This window comes from Podarcis bocagei (genome assembly GCF_964188305.1).
Source record: "Podarcis bocagei genome assembly, chromosome: 11".
Classification (NCBI taxonomy): Eukaryota; Metazoa; Chordata; class Lepidosauria; order Squamata; family Lacertidae; genus Podarcis; species Podarcis bocagei.
Window position 1 is genome coordinate 29,976,997 of NC_138136.1, and position 26,640 is coordinate 30,003,636.

Below are 26,640 nucleotides of genomic sequence, written 5' to 3' on the forward strand. Positions count from 1 at the left end.
GGGGCATATAAAATTAATTTGCAGAGTAATGAGCATCTTTTAAAATACTAGGAGAATGAAATGCTCTAATAACTAGCAGAAAGTTACACTTACACACCCACCAACCCACCCTATCACTCTCTGCTGCTGCTCCCGTCTCCATTATTGCTCCCTGATGCAGGCCTACCTGGGACAACAAAAGCCAACTTTATATTTTGGGATTCCTAGGTCATAGCTTCCAAGTATCCCTAATTTCCAAGGACAGTCCTGGAATTACAAAAGCCCTCCTGGTTTCTGATTTGATCCTGGAATGTTCCAGTTTTCCTTTTTCCTCCCCTTCTCTCGAAGAACAATTAGGTGTTGGAGAGATCAGGACACACACACCCCATCCTTTTTGGAAACTGGAGCCTTGGGGGGGGGGCGTAAGTGCAAAAATGGAGTCTTTCCCCCCCCCCCCAAAAAAAGCCTGCATCAAATGAAGGAAATGGTGAAGCTGGCAAGCAAAACTCTTCCTAGAATTTTGAAGGAAAACGTAACCACTTTAAATTCTTTAATCGCAATACTTAAGCAGCCAGCCATCTTTTAGGAAGTGTTTGTTCCTTTATCGTAAGTGGAGCCTTACAATGCAAGCCTACATGTCTGCTCAGGAGTCCAACTGTATTCAATAGAGCTTACTCTCAGGTAACTGGGTAAAGACTGTGCAGCCTTACACTGCAATCCTAAGCATTTATACTCAGAACTAAGTCTTACCGAGTTCAAAAGGATTTGCTCTCTGGTATCTTCCTAATCATTTTCAAAGTTTCCATTATTATTATTACTACTACTACTACCCACCTTTTTCCCTGACAGGGACTCAAGGCAGCTTGAGAGCCAGTGTGGTGTAGTGGTTAAGAGCGGTAGTCACGTAATCTGGGAAACCGGGTTCGTGTCTCCGCTCCTCCACATGCAGCTGCTGGGTGACCTTGGGCCAGTCACACTTCTGTGAAGTCTCTCAGCCCCACTCACCTCACAGAGTGTTTGTTGTGGGGGAGGAAGGGAAAGGAGAATGTTAGCCGCTTTGAGACTCCTTAAAGGGAGTGAAAGGCGGGATATCAAATCCAAACTCTTCTTCTTCTTCTTCTTGCAAATATATTTTTATTTCATTTCATTTATCCATTGAAGGTGTTGTGCATGATCCCTTCTCTCACACATTTTTTTTACAACAACCCTGTGAGGTAGGTTAGGTGGAGAGGTAATTGGCTTAAGGTGACAGATGTATATGTATATGACGTATATATGTGTGGTGAGATCTCACACAGTAGAAGCTTCCTGATGTAGAATAGAATGTCTCTATTTTCACTGGTGCAGGAGGCAGTGGAAGACAGGAGTGCCTGGCGTGCTCTGGTCCATGGGGTCACGTAGAGTCGGACACGACTAAACAACAAGAATTTTCATTGGAGAAATGTGGGTTTGCAAGGTTGGCTTTTGTTCTTTCTCATCCATCGATACTGGGAAGTGCTCTGATCTGCTCAATCAGATATGCTGTCGGGACAGAATTCCAATATTTTTGAGGACCCAAGCAGTTGGGTTTGAAGTTGCTTGTATCCATTGACCTTAAAACTTGCAGGGGCTTTCCAGATCATCATCTGACTCGGGGAGACAAATTCTGAGTTCCTGCTGAAAGACAACACCAGGATTCCTGCCTGTAAAGAAAACCCTGTGGTATCTTTCCAGCAAAGGGAGCTGGCTTCAAGGTCCATGTTCCAGTCACTTCGTAAGTGAGAACTTGCACCACAGCACGGATGTCTGCTGTTAGGGATCCAACACATTCCCAAAGCAACGTAGCTCAGCAACTTATCTGCTTCCCTTCAACCTTGTGACCTAAAAGAAACGAGTGACGCATTTTTATGACTACATGGAAACCAGATCTTGAGTTGATGGCGAACAGGTCACTGACGCTGCGTTATTCTTGCATGCTTATTTAGAGAAGTACGTTGAGCTCAGTCGGGCTTACTTCTTGCAAGCATGCTTAGGATTGCATAAGATCAGTGTGCTGAGACAGTAAAACTGTAAATCTGGTTAAACCAATCACTAGGAAACTGAAAATGTGAAGCATCTCATACATCTCCTCTCCAGCCACATTTAGAACACCGTGTACAGTTCAGATCTCTCCCATCTGAAAAGGGATACCATAGAGCTTGGAATACTAACGAAAAAGCCAGCTGTAAAGTGGAAGAGAGCATATTGGAAAAACCTAAAGCCTCCAGCCAGGTATTTAGACACTTGATGAGAGTTCTAATTTGCTATTTTATTTTATTTATTTTTTCCTTTATCACCGAATCTGATAATTTTAAGAAGGAAAGTGTTCGAAATGTTATTTTAACTTTTTGAAAGTCTCAAAATGTTGTTAATTCTTCTTACTGATAATCTCATAGTTTTATCATCATCATTATTATTATTTTGTAAACCTCTTTAAGGATTCCCCCCCCCCCTTTTGTGATCAAGCAATGTGTTATAAGAAAAATATTTGCTCCCTTTCCCTTGTGGGGTATCTATAACACGGTGTATGAATTTCATTAAATAAACAAATAAGCCGGGCCTTTTTAGTTTAGAACAACAACGAAGAGGAGGATTGAGGTTATCCAAAGGTGGTGGCAGCGTACCCCACTCTGAAATGCCCTATTTTGGGGATTTTCCATTTCCTGCACTATTGTGTTATCCAGTTTGCAGCAGGTTTTCTAAGCTTCAGTTTTCAGTTAAATGAAATCCTTACAGTGGTTCCAGTAGCCAAGTTATGAAGTGTGTGTTCTTTCTCTACCAAGCTTAGAATTGGCTGGGCAGCTGTGCCTTTTCACAACTGTTTGACAAGCAGAAATTCTGCAGGTGAGGTTACTTTGCAGATGTAATTCTGAGAAAAACTATCCCTGGTGATTTTCTGTTTGTCAAATAACTATCAGGGACATCTAGCCTGGCCAAGAAAAACAAGCTGGCAACTCAAAAGCTCACCAGAGAGAGGGAAAGGAAATCCACATGTCATTCCTGGGAGCCATCAGATAATTGAACCTGGGTTGCAGTATTTGCATATCCTCCAAGTTTTGGGCAACCAATGTGGGCTGCTTGAAAAATTCTCACTATTATTCAGATAGTAGCAACTCATGACAGAACAGCAGCAAACTAATTCCTTGGAAAAATACTGCTCAGGTTTCCTTTTTGTAAAGAATACATAGCCTGGGGAAATCTGAGACTAGTATCAAAGATCTTTTACATAGACTATATATCACCCTCACTCCACCCTTAAATTTTGCAGAATTTATATTCTGCAGAATTCTGCAGAAAAGGAATAAAAGCAGTTTTATTACATGTGAGGAGAGGGTAAAGATAACTTTCTAATCTCATTGCTTTTTATAGCTGCCTGGGAGTTTAGAAGAAGTCACAGATTGTGGAAACCAGGCCTATTCAACACAACACACTTTCAGGAGGGGTTATCACACTCAGTTTACAGAACAAGGCTGTTTATGCAATGGGGGGGCACAGCAAAAATCTCTCCCATCTCAAAAGAACAAACTGCCTCTCTGTTTCCTGGAACAGCTTTGTAAAGTGAAAAATAAAATCACTGGTGGCAGTACGTATAATAAGCAGTAGCTTATTATATGATTCTAGTTTGTTTATTAGTGACACAAAACATCATAGCTCATGCAAGTTCAAGCGAGGACTTCCTGGGATTGGACACAGCACTGTATTTTTTTAACCTTATAAGAAGATGTTTTGTGTCCCCAGCTCATGGAGCTTTCTAAATATGGTGGCATTTCTAATAAGAGGTAACAAAACATTGTTCTGAGATTATCTGCAGTGGCGTAGAATTTCACCATAGTACTAAAACAAAGCATGCTGGATATTGTGTGTGTGTGTTGAGTGTATTAATTTAATATGAGCTCCTGACACCAGCAGGAACAAACATTCCTGCAAAGTATATAAGTTTTAAAGTTTAGAAGCAGGGAGGATAGGAGAGATCACAACCTGCCTATAGCACCCAGTAAATGCCAGCAACAGAAACTGTCCAGGAAGGTTAATGGGTTTAATTGGGCAATATAGCCAGAAAGAAACAGAAAATGCAACAGGTTTCATGAAGAAAAATCAATTTTTGTAGTGCAAGGAAATGATCCCGACATTACCACGCTGACATCTCACATGTTAAAAGGCAACAGATGCCAGCTGTCAAGCTGCAGTGTCACTCAAGAAGGCCAAAATAAAATTGCAAGGACAGTTACATACCCAGATATGCCTTGGGTGTTAGAACTGCTTGCTCATTACTGTAGATTGAGCTCATTCAGCTATAATCTTCTATACAACTTCCATATATAGGGATGATTTATATACCACCCTTTGTGCAACCCCCAGGGTGGTTTACAACAAGACAGACAGAGCTTGGATGGCCACCTGTCATGGATGCTTTAGTTGATATTCCTGCCTTCCAGGGCGTTGGACTAGATGACCCTCGGGTCCCTTCCAACTCTAAGATTCTATTATTCTAAGCCCACAGTTTGTGCAGGGGTTACATTCCATGGATCGTGCCCAAAGTCAAAATCTTGTGTAGTCAACACACATTGGGTTTAATGATGGATGGGATTGCCCAAGTTATTTTTTTCCAGAACTCCACCCACTTTCTGCCCCCTTTAAAAAAAAATTATTGTTTTGCCATGCATATAAGGCGTGTGATTTGTGGGCTTACTGTATATAAAGATGCATAAAATCTATAAAAACACAACCTATTAAAAACACATAACAAATCACTGACCGAATAACAATTGCGGTGTCTACTTTATTTTTATTTGTGTGTGTATGTGTGTGTTTGTGGGTGTGAATTATATTATCCACATCAACACCATCCACAGGCAAGGCAGAAAATGGAAGCGACAACCGTCACTTCCATACAACCTGTTTACCTGCATCCTGATTTGTTGGCAGAAAGTGTGTGAGGTGGTTTTGTTTGTGGGTGAGGTTGTGTGGTGTTGTATCGAAGATCAAACAACTGTTATCCCACACTTTCCCATTCCTTTCCTTACTTGGAAAACCCTTATATTGGGGGGAAAAGTGGGTTTGTTGTGCAGGAGCACCAAATCAATAAAACTGTGCTGATGCACATTTGCTGATATGAGAATAAGTCCCACCCGAAAATAGCCACCATTTCCCTATGAAGCCCTGTCGGCATTTCCTTGCGGTTATCGGAGCAGACTTGTGGTTAACACGTCGCTTGGGTAAAAGAGGCTTGGTCGGGGGAGCAGCTGTCCTGACGATCTGCTCACATATGATTTATATGGAAGGTGTGTCTGTGACATTACCCTACAAGCCACGTACAAGCAGGCAGGGGAAATATCTCGCTGTGTCCTCACTGCCAGGGTCACATGTCTGTTTACTTAGATTGGCATTTGGTGACTTGGCCTGCTTGATAGTATTCACAGCTGATGTTTCGCTTTTCTAGGATCTGGTTGCTCCAAAAGGAAAGAGTGCTAAATCATTTCAGGAATTAAAATAAACAGCTGATAAGCTGGTAAACAAATTGAAAATTGAAACCCTTCAAAGTCTCACATTTGTGTTTTCTGTTACCTTCAAGGGTAGTTCACGTTAAGCTAACACCTAAGTCCATATATATATATATATATATATATATATATATATATATATATATATATGCTTTCGTAGATTTTCACGGGTACAGGAATGCAGGTTTTGGTGTTTTCGGGTATCTTCCCGTGTAAGAGTTGGGGTGTCTAGGCGACGTTTCGACGAGGTCTCACTCGTCATCTTCAGGCTGGTGCTTTCGGCTTCTTGTTACTAGAACAGAGCAGGATCTCAGTGTTTGAGTTCTTATAAATACTGTTGAGGGGTGTGGTGTATAGCCTCCAACGTTCTGGGCAGAGAGGAAGTTCCCAGGTTATTGTGCCTTTTCTTCTTTTGTTCATTAATTACTTGAGGGATATCTTGAGTGATTTCTTGAGTGATATTCTGAGTACCACTTAGGAGGGTCATTAGGTGTGGATTAGTTGCTAAAGCTTTCGTGTCTTGACCTCTTGAGCTTGTGAAGAGTTTTTCTGAGTTTTTCTGAGAAGAGTTTTTCTGAGAAGATGGCTGTACTGCACTTAGTTGTGCTCTGGCTTGGCTTCGTGTATAGGGGCGAGCTGTGGTTTTGTGCCCTGTGCCAGCCAGATCTGTGTAGGGATTGCAGGGGGGTGCAGCATCCGGAGGTGCCACTATGGTTTGGCTACTGGATGGTATCTGTAATTTATCTGTGGAGAGGGTTTGGGTTTGGGTCTGGTGTGGTTGATTGGAGATGGCGTTCTGTGTGCCTCTGGTTCTGGTGTCGGTTTTTGTGGGGAGGGCTAATTTCCAGATGTCTGGCAGGCGGGACGTGTCGTCACGCTTGTTCATGTTGTGAGGGTGTTTCTCTATCTCGATGGCTTCCATGATTATTCTCTTGTGGTGATGTTCCATGTTAAAGAGCAATTTGGAATCTGCAAAATTAATTTCGTGTCCTGTTTCTTTCATGTGTTGGTAAAGAGAGGAAGTTTACCAACTCCAATCAACCACACCAGACCCAAACCCAAACCCAAACCCACACCACGCCATCTCCAATCAACCACACCAGACACAGATCTGGCTGGCACAGGGCACAAAACCACAGCTCGCCCCTATACACGAAGCCAAGCCAGAGCACAACTAAGTGCAGTACAGCCATCTTCTCAGAAAAACTCTTCTCAGAAAAACTCAGAAAAACTCTTCACAAGCTCAAGAGGTCAAGACACGAAAGCTTTAGCAACTAATCCACACCTAATGACCCTCCTAAGTGGTACTCAGAATATCACTCAAGAAATCACTCAAGATATCCCTCAAGTAATTAATGAACAAAAGAAGAAAAGGCACAATAACCTGGGAACTTCCTCTCTGCCCAGAACGTTGGAGGCTATACACCACACCCCTCAACAGTATTTATAAGAACTCAAACACTGAGATCCTGCTCTGTTCTAGTAACAAGAAGCCGAAAGCACCAGCCTGAAGATGACGAGTGAGACCTCGTCGAAACGTCGCCTAGACACCCCAACTCTTACACGGGAAGATACCCGAAAACACCAAAACCTGCATATATATATATATATATATATATGGCAAGAGTTTGATCTGCTCCTGAAATTACATGGTTCATATAAACGGACCTGAAAAATGAAAAGCATTTTCATAGACATTTTTATCATGCCATCAAGTTTTCTCTGTTTATTACTGATGTGTGGTTCTTCTTACACTTTTAAGAGTTTGACGGAGGTTCCCACTAACTTCCACTTATATGTTAGATCAAGCATAAAAAGAGGTGTGGCTTAGTAAAAAGGAGTGAGAGAGAATGAAATCAACTTGAAATAAAAGCATGCAACTATGAGTAGAAAGCAAGCTGGTGCGGGGGCAGCAGGCCTTAAGATATAATAGTGAAATTCATTACTCATGATCAAGACTCAGTTCTATGCTAAAACTGAATGCCAACCAAACCTCCACACCTGTGTTTGTTAAGCAGGAGGAGAAAATGCCTATGCCATGACAGGTGGGATGGCCAAAGTCATTTCCCCCTTTTCCGCTCCCTTTAAAAAATTTGTTTTGTCACGTGCATAAGCTGAATGCACACAAGTGCATAAATTGGGGGCTTACTGTAGATAAAAATGCATAAAAACAGCACAATCTATTAGAAACACGTAACAAAAAATCACCAACTGAATAACAATTGCAGAGATGTTTAATACAGTGCAATGTCGGAGCAACTGTACACTGATAAGTAAGTGGCATGCAACCAACAGCTACTTCTGCTTTTAATTATACCTGCAGGCTTCAGAAATGGCATTTTCATGTTGCATCTTGGGTCTGTTCAAACACTGTTGAAACGGGGGCCGTAAAGAAGCAGTTACATAATTGCGGGAGAGGAGAGGACAGAATGCCTTGCTGAATGACAGATGGTACTCCAGAGCCTGTTTTAGAGGGGGGGGTTGTGTCATTTACTGCTCAGTCTAAAAGTCAGATCTGTGTGTTATCAGTTTGCAAGTTATGTTTCGCCATCTATGCAGGCTCAGGAATGTCTCATGCAAACAGCCAACCCCCCCTATCAACTCTCAGGTTCTAGTATTGCAAAATACTAACAGGCACTAATGGAGAGAATTATTGGCTATAAAGCAAATAACAGTGTGTTCCACGCAATGCCTGAACATAAGAGGAGAGGGAGACTGGATGCCCTTGTAAACACAATTCTCAGGCTTTGGATACCCAAGGGACAAACAGAGGCCCCTTTTTCAGATCACAAGTTATCTAGACTTAGTGGGCCATTGGCACTGAATGTCCACCTATCAAGATTTAGGTGGGTTAAGCAAGGTTGTATGCAATCTCAATGTTGCCTTATAACTGGGAAACTCATCTGTTGACCTCCTATTCAATTCCAGACCAGAGTTTCTAAAGTGTGTTACATGCTAACCAAGAGAGAAGGCCAATCACTGAGATGATATCAGGGACTGGCTGGAAGAAGAGGAGTGGTGGAAGGCAGCAGCCAGGGAACCCCCAAGGGAAACCCTAGAGGACGAAGGCTCAGAGCCAGGGGATTGATGGTGGGATACTGAGGAGAGGTCAAGGATTGGTTGAGGTCAAGGGGCTGGATGCTGAAGAGGCAACGGGGTGTGGTGAGCAGGAAGAGCCTGTGACAGGGAGCAGTTCAGACTCTGGGGCTGAAGCAGAGGAAGTGGGGTCAAGAGGCTGCTGGAGAATCCAGGGAGTCTGTCTCTCCTGATGTGCCAGGCTGTCTGTCCTGGTCTCCAAGAATGCACAGAATAATGGGGGGGGGGAGAGAACAGAGACCAGAGGTGTGCAGATGCAGTTTGAGACTGCTTGGGAAAAATCTGGGAGAGGAGGAGCCTTTGAAAGAGTGGAAGGCAGGGACCTTCAGTCCTGGCAACTGCTCCATAGGGCCAGAGCTGCTGGGAAGTGTTGCAGAGTTGCATGCCGTTTCCTTGAATGAAGGGTGAACTTCACTGACAATGGAGTCTTGCATATTTTGTGCTAACCTGTGTCCGACTCAAGCCCTGACAGATGAGCTTGCCAAATGAACACACTTTTCCTACACTTCTAAGGTTCGGGGATTGGAGAACCAAACACAGTATGTCAACTCTTACCATGTGTCAGGGGAAACTAACATTTTGGGGGGCTGAGGGCCATTCTTGTCCTATGGTTAACTCCCTCTGGGGTACACATGTCAAAGTGGGTGTCATTTTTAATTTCTTTTAAAGGACAAATATGGGGGAGGTCTGGGAATATTCATCAACCACATTTTGGTATCACAGAAACTTAGCAGATGGCCCACAGGAGTGGTCAGTAGGGGGAAAAAGCATATTATTGAGAAAACTTCTTTTAATAAACATATTTTGGGGGGCTACAGAAAACCTTTTGGCATCACAGTCAGTATTTTTTATAAAAAAACTAGTCTAAAACAATTATTTTTAATATAATTTTTAATGGACAAATGAGGGAGGAGGCTGGGGAACCAAATAAACCTTTTGGCATCACAGTGAGCTACCTAGAAATAAAATAAAATATTTATTTGTTTGTTTGTTTATTAAAAATCTGATTTGCTAATTCCTCGGTCTGTTCTCTGAAATGATACAGTTGAAGAAGAACTGTATCATGTGCTATTTCCACCCTATCGGAATTTGGATAAAACCCATAAGACATTATCTAGTTAAAATTTCTCTGCCATTAGGTGTGGAATTATAGTCCAGGAGAGATGCCAAAGTCTGGACCCTGACTTATTTCACTTGAAGGGGAGGGCCTTGGACTTTGTAAGTGAAAACAATAATAATTTATGCACCTAGAAGTATTCTGAGGTATTCTAGAACATGTAGTGTCTGAAGGTCAGTCAACACCCTTATTGGAGCAACCTTTCTTTGAAGTTATATTGCAGGGCTTTAAAAGCCTGGTTTTCCTCCTTTAAAATGCTTTTTCCATTATTTCCTAGGTCCTTTGATTTTTCTTTTTAAAACCAAAGAACTTTAAATAGCAATTTATGTGACATAGTTTCCATCCACCATATCCTACAGTATATATACTTTTGAGTGAAATCTCTGATAGTTTTGGAACTGAATGACGTTTTATGGAAGTGAATCATAGAGCACACAAGTGGGAGACAAACCTGCACCTTTTGCCAAGAAAAACTGCCCAAATTATTTATTATGGTTTTTCGGTTCCTCGTAAGTAAAGGGAAACAAGGCAGTTAGTGTGATCAGCAGCAGATGTATTTACACGCAACTTGAAAAGCTTTCTGAAATATTTATGCTAAGCAAGTTTCCTGACATCCAGCTACATTGACTATAGGTGAAGAAGAAATTAGGCATATTGCATATACATGTATATTTGTGTGTTGTGGCACATCAGTGTGGACCATGGTCAGGAGAAATGGGAGCTCTGCAGATGCTGCTGAAATTTGCTCCTTGGGATTCTATCTGAGTTCTGCCACTGCTTCTTTCATCAGTAAGAGGTGGGAGAAACAGAAGAGCTCAGTGAAGGTGGTCAGTGAAGGTGGTCTAAAGGCAAGGAGATCCAACACCAGAAGAGGTCCCAGCTGTCAATTTCTCCTTTTGGACAGCTTACCATTTTCTGCTGTGCTTTGAGTCAAACAGCTATAAAGGTCTTGGGTTCTTAAGGAGCTCTGGCTTTCACCCTCTCCTGGCTTCTTCTTGCCATTGTACCTTATTTTAAGTGATATAAACTGGCCACATGTATTCCAACTGGCTGTGACTGAAGTCACTGTGGACTTGTCATCATTGTCTGTTCTGGACAGGCAGCCTCAATTACCTCCTAGTTAAATTGCCTAAACTGGCTTCAATTCAATTGTTTTGGCATTGCCGTGCTTCAGCCCTAAGTAGAACAAAGAGTGCACACCAAGATGTACTTTAATGGAACAATAGCAGAATCCTGCTGACTTCAGTCGTGCCGATTTCCCATTAAGAACTAATGTCATTCAAGCAAACACCCTTGTCACTTTGCACTGGCCAGTCTGAAATTCAGGACAACCTATTTAGGGACAGTTTCATCTGGAGTTTCTTCATGCATGTATGCTACTTCACACGGGTATGCTCTTTATTTTGAGAAGAAAAAGTGAGGAAGCTGTAGCTGGCCCAGGTAGATTCAGAGTCCAGAACCCCAAAACGGGACTGAGCCAGCAGTTTCTCCCAAATATCTGCATTCAGCATCCAAGACAGCCAGGTTAAAGCTGTTCATGTCCACACACCTGCCATCTCCCTGTTTCCAAACCAATTAATTCTTTGCAGCCAAGCAGTCAAACAGGTTTGAAGGATCAGCTATTTAATCAACTTGATTTGCTCATATTAATCAGAGGATTCATCATGAATGGTTAAAGTTACCACGGGTTCTCCCACATTATTCATGATGAAACCAGCGAACTATTTCATTACATTATAGCTGTCATGATTATACTGAGCTAAATTAAAAAGGAGGGAAAATCCAAAGGACCCAAGGTGATCTTCACCTTAGCCCTGAATTGAACTTGCTCTGAGCCACCATGAGTAGTTTCAAAATTGTACACAGAAAGGTGAAATATCTGGCTGTGGAGGAGAAAAGCCTACTTGTGCTTGCTTTGTTTCTCCTGGTTCTTTCCTAATGTCAGATGCATCTCCTAGTTCTATGCCAAGGGTAGCCAATGTGATGCTCTCCAGATCTACAACTCCCATCATCCCAGACTATTGACCATGAAGGCTGCGGATACTGGGAGTCCAGAAGCTTTTGGAGGGGCATCACATTGCCGACCCCTGTCCAATTTATTTATTTACTTATTAAAATTTCTATAACAATTGATTGTAAAAAAAAAACACCACACCCTCAAAGCAGTTTACAAAGAGAATAAAACAATAAAAACCACCAGCAAAAACAGTGATTTGAAACATTCAAAAAATGAAAATCAGAAATAAACTAAAAACAGATTAAAATATACATCAACCTTCTTCATGTCTGGGTAGGCTTGTCTAAACAATTTTACTGTATCCTGCTAAGATCAGTACTGGTCTTTCTTTCTTTCTTTCTTTCTTTCTTTCTTTTGTTTATAATATGCAAATCCAGTGAAAACTATGTTTAAAATAGGTTTTTAACAGGCACTAAAAGTACAGCGAAGGAGCCTGCCTGATGTCAGAGAGTCCCAAAATTATAGGTGCTGCCACACTAAAAGATTGATTCCTGACCAATGCAGAATGTGTGTTATTTGGCATCTGTGGCAGTGCCAAGCCCTGCAGTTCAAGGACTGGGCATATACAGCATGGTGAAGCTGAAATTGACTGGGATGCACCAGGTCACTTCTGGTCTAGTCAATTTTGCTGGTCTTGAAAGGGCAGAACATTCTAGTGAGGGAACATCTTCACTTTAAAAGGTCAGTGTTATGCTTTTGCAGATAAGAGGCTATGTACGTAACCATTTCCATAATCAAACTAATTTCTTAAGCAAAACTTTTTAAAACGTTCTGGGCACAGAGAAGAGGACAGGCAATGCACTATTCAGCACCAGCGAAGGAATAGCATAGGCGCTATCCTGCAAGTGGAACCTGCAACTAAAAGGGGCAGTATTTTGCTGGGAAATAATTCTAGCTTTTTCCAGATACTGCTTGAAGCATTACAAACATCATGGCAGGGCAGAAAAATGAACACGTGTATCGTGGGCAACAATAGCATCATCTCCAAGCTTCTGAAAAGTGACTTTCTCTACATAGCAAGAGGGAATCTAAATATTCTGCTAGTGCGTTGTGTGGTGATGTTTCTTGGGAGCTTACTGACAGAAGCTATGTCATGTTTACTTGAACCAGTTTCCGCGGCTCCCCCTCTCTCATTTCTCCCTGAGTCATTCCACTCCTTACATATCTGCCTACTGCCAAGATACTGTAGTTGAATACAGCTGGTTATAGCTGTCCTCCAGATAGCACGCAGAACAGGGCTTCTGACAGCTTCTTAGTATTGCTGACGGGAAAGAAATGCAAAACATCAGCTTCCATAGTGTGTGTGTGTGTGTGTGTGTGTGTGTGTGTGTGTGTGTGTGTGCATGCAACTATATATTTCTTGAGGAGCATAACATACTCTCAAAACCTATGTCTGTTTTGTCCACAAAATAAGGTGCCCTGTTAAGTAAACTAAACCTTTTAGAGCTTTACTTCAAACATATACATAGAGACATTCCAGGACAAGCAGCAACACCCTTACCTAAAAAAGCAGGCAGATTGTACTACTGAGCACTTCAAATAAGTGCAGAAGATGGGGACCTCAGCTTTCCTCCAGTGGAAGCCCCGATATTTTCACCTTTGATATGAATTCAGCATTGAATGAAGTTAGTTATTACACTGATAAATCTAAGAGACTTATATTCCACCCTTCTGCCTCCATGAGTGAACAACGTTCAACAAATGGAACTTGCCACAAGTTCTCCTGTTTCGGGTTCCAGTCAGCCAGCTTATTATTATTCCAGTCAGCCAAATTATTCAAGGAATTGAATAACCAAAGGAATATCTTAGCTTGCCTTCTGAAGAAGAGAGGGGAAAGAACCAAAGGGAAGAAATTCCATAACCACCACATATGAACAATCACAGAACTTATAGAGTTGGAAGGGACCACAAGGGTCATCTAGTCCGACCCCCTGCAACGCAGGACTCTTTTGCCCAACATGGGGCTCGAACCCCTGACCCTGAGATTAAGAGACTCCTGGCTCTAGCGACTGAACTATCTCAACTGTCAATGCACCAAGCAAAGACCCTACAGCAGCTGTGGGCCTAGATGATAAGGTGGATGAAAAATCTTAAAAATGGGTTCCCTCTGTAGAATATCTGGCATTTCTAGAATCCACGTGCATGAAATAAGCACGCGGAAAAGGGTAACCAAAATTATCAAGAACCTAGAGCACCTCACTTATGCAGGAAGGTAGCAATGTTTGGGGCTTTAATATACAAATTGTGCAGTAGATGTGATAGCAAAGGACGATACAATAAAGGTGTATACAATCATTCATGGTGTGGAGAAAATTGGGACTTTTTCTCACTCTCATATAATAGTTTTGAGATTCAGAACCTCCAAAAGGAAGTCCTTTTTCACACAGTGCATAGCTGAACTATGGAACATGCTCTGGCAAGATGTGCTGGCTAGAAACTTTGATGGCTTTAAAAGGGGTCAGACGAGTTTATAGAGGATAAGACTCTCAATGGCGACTATTCATGATGGCTATGGGAGACCTCCAGGCAGCCTGCCTCCGAGTGGCAGCTGCCGGAGAACAACAATGAGTCCGAGAGTTTCTCATAGGGGAAAGTTCCTCACTGGGCTTTGTTCCAACCTCCTGAGCATAATCAAAACACACTTGCAGCTCTCAAACCACAGCCTGGGGAATGGAGAAAACAGGAGCTGCCTCTCCCTGATTAACTCAACATTCTATAGTACTGGGGTTATAATCATTGCTCAAATTATCAGAGATTGTTGTCAGGGCATGCTATTTTTCACGTATCCTAGAAAAATGTGAAAATCAATACAATTGCTACAGGGGAGTGTCACACCTCCAGACAAACAGTTTGATGTCTCTGACAACCTTCTGATTAAAACTTACAGTTTATGAATTTATTTATTCCGATCTTGAAGAGGAATGTTTTCCTTACTCTCATTTGGCCTCCATGGTGGCATATTAACCTACTGCATGTTCAAATTCCTTAAATAAGTAAAGGGATGCACATTTTATAGACTTAATGAAAACAAATGGAGGGGAGAAGAAGCCACTTTAAAATGCTCTCGAGTCCATGGGTCTTAATAAAGTTTGGCATGAAATATTTCTCAAAAGTCCCCAGCATTTAATTGCAGCACGGTCTTAGTTGATTCTGTATCTAAACATACTTGAGTTGATGCTACACCATACAAAGCATGCCCCCGGGGCTCATAATAGTAACAACAACAACAACAACAACAACAACAACAACAACACGTATGGTAGCCACAATCCAACACAGAACTTGCCTACAAGAGACAGTGGCCCTCAAGCTGCCCTCCCCCCCCCCACTTCAGCTATTAAATAGCTAAATAGCTGCTATATGAGTGGGAAATAAAATTAGATATTTTCATGAAGTATGAAGCTTTTCTTAGTATTCTAGGCACACTGCATATTCTAGGTCTACATGCCTGAGAAGTATCTATAGGGGCTGCCCACATTGTCCAACCATATGTTGCCCACCCACAAGCTAGACTCAGCTCCACATTTTTTTCATCCCAAATGTGTTTGGTGGAATGGAGGTGGGAGGGATACTCTGGTCTCAGTTATTCTTGCTTTCGTCTCACAATTCTTTTAAGAGCGCCGAAGAAGGAACCTGAAAGCGGCTCTTATTTTAAAAAATGGGATTCATTCTCAACATTTATACTAGCAATTAGAGTAAATAAGTCATTGGCAATCGGATTGCTGGTGAGCACTGTTCCTAATGCTATAATTATATCATTAATTACCCTTATGTACAAACATGGAAGGAGACTAATCAAAGGTCTGCTCATTCAAGATCCGTTCTAGAAAGAGAGGCAAAGAATTGCCAAAGGAGGATATTGCGCAGACAGGAAGAATGCTAAATACGTTGGATTTGTGGGTGAGTATAGTTCGCTGAAACCAGCTTCACATGGAAAGCCCTAAAGCCATGACTTAAAGAACCCCTAAGCTACAGTAGTTTATTCTTTATGTATTTGTGTAGAGTATTTCAGCACAGTGCTTAAGACTGCAGTCCAATGCATACTGTGGGTCTTGCTTCCCAGAAAATACCTAAAATGCAGAAACCAGAAACTTACAGTGCAATTCCAGCCATGTCTATGCAGAAATAAATTCTATAGAATTCAGTGGGACTTACTTCTTGGCAAGTGGGGTTAGGACTGTAGCCTTCTATTATGCACTCATCACAGATAATATTGTCGTCTACTTTTTAAAAAAAAAAATAATAATTTATGAACCTCTTCCTATAAGGCACCCCAAAACAATTTACAATATCATAAAAACTCATATTAAACAGTTACATTATTTAAAACATATGTGTATATATGTGTGTATCTTTTATACACAGAAAGTGTTCAAAACAACAGCACACATATTTAATTTAAATCCATACTTTGCTACTTTCATCACATCCTCAAGAAATTGGCCAGCAGAATTCTTCAGGGTGGTCTGTAGGCTGTTGACCCTTGTATCAGTGAATGGAGTCTGGGACACCTCCCCTTTGTGAGTTGTTTGCTAGGCACTGAGGACAAAGACATTCACTGCCACAGCAAGCTAGATGCCATGATGGATGCAATCCCAAGTGAGGTTTCCAATGCTCCATCAAACCACGTTTTCTAAGATCACTTTCAGTTTTTGCAGCCTGGTGACATTGACAAGGTACTTGTGTGTATGCTCCCAACAATGTAGCCCTTGAACCAATGTGGCTGATTAAAGTTAGTTGTGGGGGCATGTTTGGGTAGGTTCAGGGTGTGGTGTACATGTCTCTGCATAAGGAGTGGTGCTAACTGCCTTGAAGGAGGCAATTTGTGCAGTTACTCCTGACAAAAACACAGTGGACCTGATGGTATTTGACAACAACCCACCCTATCACAAATACCCCTGGGGGGGCACTTGAGAGCATCATGGTGACTCAGCTGCAGGCATCCCTAGAGAAAATGGATTATCTAGACCAGTGTTTCCCAAACCTGGGTCTCCAGCTGTTGTTGGACTACAACTCCCATCATCCCTGGCCACTGGTCCTGCTAGCTACGGCTGATGGAAATTGATGATGGGTGACCCAAGTTTGGGAAACACTGATCTAGACTAGGGTTACCAGATGTCACCGGTTCCCAGGGACAGTCCCTGGATTTGCAAATCTGTCCCCGAACAAATTCCATCCCCAGAATGTTCCCCGATTTGCAAATCTGTCCCCGGGAAACATGACAGCGGCAGCCTCAGCAGTCCGGAGCCAGCCTGGTAGCGCAGTTGGCTCTGGCTGGCTTCAGGAGCTGCTCTTTGTCATGGCACCTGCCATTTTTCCTTGCCGAAAGTCCCCATATGACGTGTCTTGTGTGCAACACATCATATGGGGACTTCTGGTGAGGAAAAATGGCGGGCGCCAAAGCAGCGAGCAGCTCCTGAAGCCAGCCAGATCCAATTGCCTTACCAGGCTGGCTCTGAGCTGCTGACTGCTGCTGCCAAATGGGAACTGGGGACGTTCGGTGGTACAGATCTTCTGCCCCCTTTGTTTTGACTGATCGGGGGAGGCTCGGGAGTTGAGGCCGGCCGTTGCCCAGTTTTTAAAAAACTCTGCGCATTTATGTTTCACAGGGTGCGAAAGAAAGGCTTTGCACTTGCCTGGCAGAGAAACCGCATGCCTTGCACCCCTCCTGGGCAAGCCCCCCCCCCGTGACTCCTGAGCCTCCCCTGATCTGTCAAAACAAAGGGGGCAGATCATCAGGGAAGGCTTGGGGTATGCATGTATCTTTGGGCCCAGGGTCTTTTGCCTCTCCATTCCCACTACTGACTCCAAAGTGTCCCTGGATTCATTGAAAAAAATCTGGTATCCATAATCTAGACCCACTTCATCCTGGGTTCAGACCCGGGTTTGAGACTGAATCTGTCTCAATCGCCTATTGGGAGAAAGACAAGGGGACTGCAATCCTGTTGGTCTTACTAGATTTCTCATGAGCTTTTGATACCATCAACCATTTCATCCTCCTAGATTATGAGAAAAGCATATTGGGGGCACAGTTCTGCAGCGTTTCTGGTATTATCTCTAGGGGCTATTCCAGAAGTTAGCACTGGGTGAATGCTTCTTAGCCCTCTGGCTCTTGAGCTGTATACGTGAAGCCATTGGGAGCGGTCATTTAGCGCTCTGGAGCAAGGTGTCATCCATATGCTCATGAAACCCAACTCTGGATACACCTAGTAATACACTTACTTGAAAGTAAAAGGAAGAGAATTCTATTCATTGTAGTTGTGTGAAAGCACAGCATGTAAGAAGTACAGCCTCATTTCAAGTCCCAAAGAAGAATTCTATTTAGATTTATTCAATAATAATTGCTACTGGGTTCAATAGAAGATACTCCTAAGTAAGTGTGCATAGAATTTCAGTCTGCAATGCTCTGAATGGTTTAGAGCTTAGAGGTTTAGAATGAACATTTAGCGTTTTTAAGTTAGCAACTTTATTCCTCACATATTTCCAGAATAAAATCTATCTATAGTTGGTGACAAGTGATTGGGAAAAGGAAAAAGCTTTTATTGATTTTTCCTTCTCTGATCCCAAAACATGTCCTAAGGCCCTTTCATACATCTCAATAGCCCATACAACAAGCACATAAGATAAGTCAGTCATATTATCTCCATATAGCCATATTGGAGTCTGACACTGAGAGATAATGGATTGCCTATGGGTACCTAATATAAAAAGATTCTGGGAGCCATTAAGGCTCCGTTTATAGGATGTAAGAGAACTCTGACCAAAAGGGCATAATGCAACTTGTTCATGCCTCTCTGAAATGAGTGGAAGCATTTTATCAAAGGGGCAACCCCCCTTCTTCCCGCAGTAGATAGTCCTATACATTAATTAGTGAAAGTGAGGGTGTCATTCAGATTTTTTTGCCTTGGGCACCCAACTTTTTATTACCTATGTCAAAATACTTTGGGTGCGCCTTCCCTGGAAATGTTATGGTATCTCTGAATCAGTTTAATTAAAATTGTTTAATTTTATTTCTTTAAAGCATTTCCAGAGCCTCACTCTTCAGCCAAAGAAAGAAAAAAGAGAAAAGATTATTATTATTCTTTATTAGATTTGTATACTGCTCTTCATCTGAAGAGTGGTTCAAAAAATGAGAGCACAAAATACATAATAAAACAAAAACTAACCAATAATCCCCATCCCACAAACACATTTAAAAGAATATTAATCAGCCAAAGGCCTGATTATACAGAAAAAGTTTCACCTGGCACCTAAACATATGTAATGAAGGTGTCTGGTAAGATTCCCTGGGGAGAGCATTCCACAAACAGAGCCAGCACAGAAAAGGCCTGTTCATGTGTTACACCCTTTTGACTTCTCATGGAGGTGGCACACCAAGAAGGGCCTCAGATGATAATAGCAGGGTCCGGGGCAGTTCTTATGGGGAAAGACAGCCCTTGAGGTATTGCCATCCTGAGCCATTTCAAGGCTTTATAGATCAAAACCAGCACTTGGAATTGGGTCCAGTGCAGCCGGCCCAGGATTGGTTTAATATGCTCAAACCATCTTGCCTTGGTGAACAATCTGGCTGCCAAATTCTGCACTAGCTGAAGTTTCTGACAGTCTTCAGAGGCAGCCCCACATATAACACGTAGTAATCTAACCTAGAGGTTACCATAGCATAGACAATAGAAGTTAGGCTGTTCCTGTCCAGATAGGTTCACAGCTGGGCAAACAGCCAGTGCTGATGGAAGGCACCAAGGTCACTGCTAGAGAAAATGATGTTATGGGGCTGGTCCTTCCCTTCCTCTGAAACTGCTGCCCCCTCAAAAGGGCAAATGCTTTTGGGGGGGGTCATCCATTTGGGCCTTGATATAGCCCTCCACTCCTTTGGGAGATTGAGCCCAGTTGGGCTCTCAGCCAGTCAGCAGCGAGGAGAGTGGAGCAGGCTTCCCTCTGCCAGCCAATAGGACAAAAAGTTTGCCTTCCTCAAGAGGAGGATGAATTCCATCAGCTGTGGCAGAGGGCCAGATGAACAGCCAAATTCCTTAATAAGACAGCCCCTTCTCTCAACTGAAATGTCACAACACAAGAGGAAAATGGTCTGGGAGGGAAGTGCTATTGGCAATTTTTTTAAAAAAGTGAGTAACGGTGTTGCTGTGTAACATTTTGAATCCTTCATTTCCTATGGGTGTAAAATAGACCCGGTGAATTCCATCTCCTTATTACTAAATATGAAGTCGTACACATGTGGGAGCTTTTGCAGGGTGGGGCCTAAACATGTACACTATTTAAGTTTCTAGATACACACATGCCTCGGGTATTACTGGCTACAGAGATGTGACGACTGCTTTCTTTTCCAGGGAGACACGAAGGGCAAGCAACATGTTGCAGGAAGTAGCGCTGGTGATTCACTGAAACTTTCTTCTTTCCCTTTGAGTAAGACTTGACTCAGAACAGTTACAGAGCAAAGAGAAAGAGTAATTAAAAACGCCTTCATACTCTTGTGACGTTCAAGGCTTCTGGTCCACTCCCAGCCAAATGTCTTTGCATCTTGTAACATTCTGCTAGAGACTCTGTTCCGTAATAATTAACTTAGCTTTAGCTTCCAAACTACCTTTAATGTGAGGCTTTGAAGTAACTAACTGTCAGCATTTGTACATATCCAGTGTGATAGATTTCAGGCAGGAAACAGCTGTAGTTAACCCTTAAACATTCTCTTTTACAAGTTTGGCAGTTTCATTCCACTTATTAATACTCTGAGCATTTCCTATTCAGAGGATGAGGCCATAGAAAATATTATCTGTAGGTTGTAGAAAGAAATCCCTAAGGTTGGCTACCTATTGACTGCTGCCATAGGACCATTAGGGTGAATAGCATTTACACTAGTACAGTGCTCAAGATCCTATTCCTGTTGTGGATTTTTGTTTGGCTATTGCCAAAACTTTAGATCTCCTAATTTGCTAAGAAATATTGATGATTCTGTAAGGGCAACATTGCATGTAGAAAAATTGTGGATACTTTAATATTCATAATTTAGCTGTTTTTAGTGGGAATAAGATGTCTGCAGGGACGTGAGTGGCGCTGTGGGTTAAACCACAGAGCCTAGGACTTGCCGATCAGAAGGTTGGTGGTTCGAATCCCCGCGACGGGGTGAACTCCTGTTGCTCGGTCCCTGCTCCTGCCAACCTAGCAGTTCGAAAGCACGTCAAAGTGCAAGTAGATAAATAGGTACCGCTCCAGCGGGAAGGTAAATGATGTTTCCGTGCACTGCTCTGGTTCACCAGAAGCAGCTTAGTTATGCTGGCCACATGACCCGGAAGCTTACACTGGCTCCCTCGGCCAATAAAGCGAGATGAGCGCCGCAACCCCAGAGTGGTCCATGACTGGACGTAATGGTGAGGGGTCCCTTTACCTTTTCCTTTTTAAGATGTCTGCACAAAAGCAAAACTACTAAGCTGTGCTTGCAGTGGAAGTGAGGAGGGAGAGAAGAAACTGAAACAGGAAGTGGTTAATCAAGCTACAGCTTCCATTATAGTTATAGCCAATTCCATAACATGGGCATAGCTAAGGGGCAGTGGATAGGGGAAGCTGCCTCCTCCTAAATCAAGTAAATAAATAAAAATAAATAACTGACCAATTACATCACAGATAACTCGGTTCTGCCCCTCCCTCAGCATAAAGAGTGCCCCACTTAAAATAAATCATGGCTACGCCCATGTCCCATAATGACAAATAAAGGCAGGAACATAGGCACTGCTGCATAACACTTATAGCTCCTCTGTCTGACAGTATAACTGGAGAATTCAGCAGATATTTCTATCCACCATGTAGCTAATGCTCTTAACCACTCCTTTGGTGTGTGTGGTGTCCCTTATGTTTTGAAGTCTGTTCCAGGAAGGAATCCCCTTCTAAGGGCCATCCAGCTTTCTTCACCCATATTTGATTCTGCGTTTGCCCCCAAAAGACAACAACTTGAATGACTCGCAAACAGCCTCAAGGTTACTGTGGGAAGAGGGTGGGGAAAACCAGAGCTCTATTGGCTACTCAAAGGATGAGTGAAATTTCCTGGACCAGTTCTGGGGGTGTGATGCCCAGTGACTATTCATTTACCTACTAATCAATTTATCATCCATCCACATGTTCATAAAAAACCCAAAAACATACCAAGGCAGCATAGAACATAGGATTAGGATTCTGGGAAGATTATCAAGGCCCTTCTGATTCTGTCACTCCTGAGCAAGGACCTAAAAGAAACTGTGCAGTGATCAGTTCCTCTCCTCTCCAGCCCAAGGAGAAAGGACTCTGGCTCTGTGTCTGAGCATGCCTCCAGATTCTGAGAGTGCTAGCCTACTAGCAGCTTCTACTGGTTCACAACTGAATGGGGACTCTTGTGCTAGAAAACAGGGTGGTATAGTCTTTATCTGTACTAGCCTTCAATATCCTGGGCCCTCTAGACATTTTGGACTCCAGTGATCCCATCCTGCCTGGGGCTGATGAGGGTTGTACTCTAAAGCATCTGGAGAAATCCAGATTGGCAAAGGCTGGTCTATACATTGGCTCAATGCCTCTGTTGTTAAAAAACAAGCGTGCTTGCAAAATATTAGCTCAGAATGATTGGGATCATTATCACAGCTTGCCAAGTTCAGCATGCCACACAACACAAGCAGCTTTTATCTCTTTGATAATAGAAAATGAATCTTCTAAAAGCTATTTAAGGACAAACAAAGGTCCCATGCCTATCAAATTTCTGTTTGGCTTCCATGAATGGCTTCTTAACTATCCCTTTGGGGCTCTGGTGTTTGTGAAAGCAAATAAATTGTTATCATTTGAAAAGCCTTGTTTTGGGAGTTATTTTTGTAGCACAGTCCGTTATCACTGCTGTGAGTGACAAATCAGATCAGTGGCATAAACACACATTAAATAACTACAACATCTAAGGTGTATGCTTTGGATCTCCTTTGGCATCTCTTTGTGAGAGATTTGCCACTGGACCAATTAGGATTGGTTCCAGCTCTTTATACACTATGGTATAAATCATCATTTTCTAGCTGGTCTCCATCTTGGAGAAACAGATCAAGTTGGACACACAAAATTCGCTGCGCTCTACAAATATATATGTAGCGCGCAGCGAATTTTGTGTGTATATATGTTTGTGTATATATATGTTTTTTTAATGTGTGTATATATATTTTATATATGTGTATGTATATATTTTGTGTGTATATATGCGAATTTTGTGTGTGTGTATATAGGTGTAGCCGGTGGAGTTATTATAATCTAATCTTTCGGTTTTAAGAAGCTGAGGCTGCAATCCTATGCACACTTAATTGGGACTGTTGACATGGATGGTACTTTGTTCTGAGTCAATATGGATTGGATCAAGCTGCCCAAAACTCACAGGGGTGTGAAGAAACATGAGAACAACATTGATGGCACAGAGTAACCTGAAGGCAAATGAGAATAACTCCAGACATAATTGTCACGCAATGGTTAACAGCTTCCTATTCCCCTGTTTCTCTTAAATGTCAAACTTTCTCACACTAGTGACGTCTTCAGCTGTTAGGAAATCGCTGAAAGCTAAGGAGGAAAGCCAGCAGTGCAACACTGCTTCGGCCAAGTGAAATTTCATAATTTGTTTTTCACTGCTTTCTTTGAATTCCGGGGGAAAATATATCCTGCATATTTCAACATGCATATTAAGTGAAGCTTAAAGTTCTGGGAACCAAGTCACAATGCCTAAGAAAATAGTCTCTGATGGGATAGGGTGGAGGCTGCTGTTGATAGGCAGCCAGTTCTCTGTTTTCTAATGTTCACGTTTCTTGGCCAAGTGACTAGTTCCCCCTTCTTAGCACACATTCAGCCATGCTGAGAACACTCTGCCCTTAACTGTGTTGACATCTGATAGCAGCCCACATGCAGGGGTCTTTTGAGCATTAGGCAAGAATGTTTTCAAACTTGCAACTATTGATTACACAAAAGTGCCATTTGTGCCCCTAGTGGATGCTATATACTATAGAATCACAGAATTGTAGAGTTGGAAGGGACCCTGAGGGTCATCTAGTCCAACCCCCAGCGATGCAGGAATATGCATGTGGCCTGTATGGGGATTGGACCTGCGACCTTGGCATTATCACCATGCGCTAACCAACAGAGCTAGGTAGGCAATGTAGTGCTAGACTACAACAGCAACAATATTATTTATATGCCACCCGTCTCACTGGTTACCCCAGCCATTCTGGGTGGCTTCCAACAAAACTCCCAACAATTCTCACATGAATGGTCAATGGTCAGGGATGAGAGGAGTTGTAGTTCAAAAACATCTGGAGGGTTAACCACTTTGGCTAACCCTGATATAACATGGCACTGAAACTGCACTGGCTGCCTAAGTTGGTGATATTTGTTGGTAGCGAGATGAGGAGGGGCATGTAACCCTGCTTGTTCTCTTTGGGTTATGCACAGCTTTTGATACCATTGGCCCCGATATCCTTCTGGATTGGTACTGGGAGATAGGGGATCATGACACTGTATCACAGTGTTTCCACTCCAACCTTCAGGGCCACTTCCAGCAAGTAGTTAAGAGGAGATATTGATGAATGAAATTTATTCTCCATCCCTAGTTTCAGAAAAGCATGATACAACGGTCTGTCATTAAATAAATACAAGCCAAAGCTGTTGCTTTAAAATTAACTGAATGGGATAGTCATGATCATTCCTTAACAAAGGGGAAATTATATAGAAACACACTTCCCCTCCTTTCCCTCCAGTTCTCAGATATTTACAAGTGCATTTACATATACTGATGTAACCAGAACAGAGGATCAACCTCTTTCATTTGTTGAAGCTTCACATATCCTTAGAGCTCCATTGTCTACTAACATCTGCACATTTCACACATAATGAAAAATGAACGGAGTTTGTTATTGTTAAAGACAGAATGCCAAAGTTCAGCATGTCATATTAATTTGTTGCTTATTCAAAACTCATCCAAAACACCCTGCAAGTAATTGTAGCTTTCTTTCCCCCCTTTATGGTCAAAATAGGTCAAATAGAGTTTATGGGGAGTGGGCAGCGAGAACCTTGGAAAGCAGAATGACAGTGTGGACTGCCCAATCTGCAACTCGAACACATTTTAGCAGAAGTGCCTCACATTCTTCTTTTTACACTGAACTCTCCAATCACAGTGGCATGGGAGGGCCATAGTGGACAATGTGACACTGATTTCCCCTTCTCCTCCTGCCTCTTCCTTTCCTCCCCAGTAAGCAGCAATGATTCAGCCATCAAGAAATAGCTAAAGCTCCATCTCATTGCCATGAGGGCCACTACTGGAGAAGCAACTTGTGGAAGTCTACTTAAAAGGGAGATGATTACTTGGTTTAAAGAATTCTTCTTTCATGGAGAGTAAGCACTTGCAGGTCCCTGTTCGGCTTTTGCCTTTGAGAAAACAACGTTCCTGCTTAGTCACCACTTCCTATTCCTTTAAACTAGGGGTTGCATCTGAGCCCCAGTTGCATTTTGCTGGCATCAATCAGAAAAAGCTTGTTACGTGTGTGCGGCGTAACACAAAATGTCTGTGAAATATAGAGTCGCAAAGTGATTTCATGCTCTTTATTCAGCTCATAGTGGTGAGGAGGAATGAACAAATGTCCCCTCACAGTATCTGCTTTATATACATTATTTACACAATGGGCTGCACATGATTGGCTAATTCCGGAATTCTACTGTAAGCCAATCAGGTTGTGGATTCACTTCTATCTGGAGCAGGATTGGGTGGTTCCTGCCAACCAATCAGACTGCTGCATTGTTCTAGGACCAATCAGACTGCTGCATTCTGAATCCTATTGTTCTAGGACCAATCAGACTGCTGCATTTTGGATCCTATTGTTCTAGGACCAAACAGACTGCTGCAGTTTGGATCCTATTCAACTCAGTACATAACAGTCTGCCACCTCTAGAACTAAGAGAAAGGACCACAAAATGGTGCAGGCCTGCCCCCAATTAGCTCCCTGCATCAGTAGAAGACGACACCAACATCAGCTACTGCTAACCTCACTCACCTCTCCTCTGTTCAGAGCAGAAGGGAAAGTGGGTGTCCAGTCCTGGCATCCAATGAAATGTGGGCATATTTAAGGGAATGTGTTCAGTGAACAGAAAGCCAAGCCAGTGCACACAAGAACCGAGCAGAATGAACAAACAGTGCATTGTTACAATCATTTGCATTGGGGTTTTTTTGCATGTGCTGTAGGGGGAAGTGTGGGGCAGATGGAACTCATCAACTTGGGAAGGTAGCCCATCTAGGAAAAGGAAAACGGATTCTAAACCTCTGCTGCCTTGCAGGATTTCTTCAGGAGAAGAAAAGCCTAAGGAGTAAACCCTACACAAATTCGGAGTGAAATCCCTAAGATGTTTGGGTGGCGCCTTGTATGCCTCCTTCCAGCAACTCCTGCAGCCCAGCTGGTGCCAGATGTATCGCTCTGCTTTCCTTTAGACCGCAGCTGCACAACCAAGAGGAGGATCTTGTCATCTGAGTAGCCCAAGACCTCCAGGCTTGCACCATGGGGAGGTAACTTTGGCTCCATTAAAAAGCAGGCATAAATTCAAAAGCAGAACTTAGCAATCAAATCTCTTCTCTCCCTTTTTTCAAGGCATCATCACTTTTGCTCTGAATATAAGGAAGCAGATGATTACCAGAACATTTACAAATAGTGTGTTAACAAAAGAGGCCATTGAGGACCGGGGGCAGGCTAATGAAGTATATACGGCTACATATTTAAGGTATTTAGATCCACAACTTCAAAAGACATATCTGGAGAATTCTGTTTACTTTCTGTATTTTGGTGTGCTGCATCAAAACTGTATGTTTGCTCACAAGAGAAAAAGCCAAACAAACCCAATTTTCCGAGACATACATTGAATGAAACGTGTCCCGCTGG

At 42.5% G+C, this 26,640-nt stretch overlaps 1 long non-coding RNA gene across 1 annotated transcript; it reads left to right on the forward strand.

The window, feature by feature from the left end:
• Positions 1-1,834: 1,834 nt before the first annotated feature.
• LOC308597004 lies at positions 1,835-26,640 on the forward strand. Its single transcript, XR_014012788.1, has 3 exons — positions 1,835-2,229; positions 26,045-26,270; positions 26,353-26,640. It is a non-coding gene; the product is annotated as an uncharacterized lncRNA (long non-coding RNA).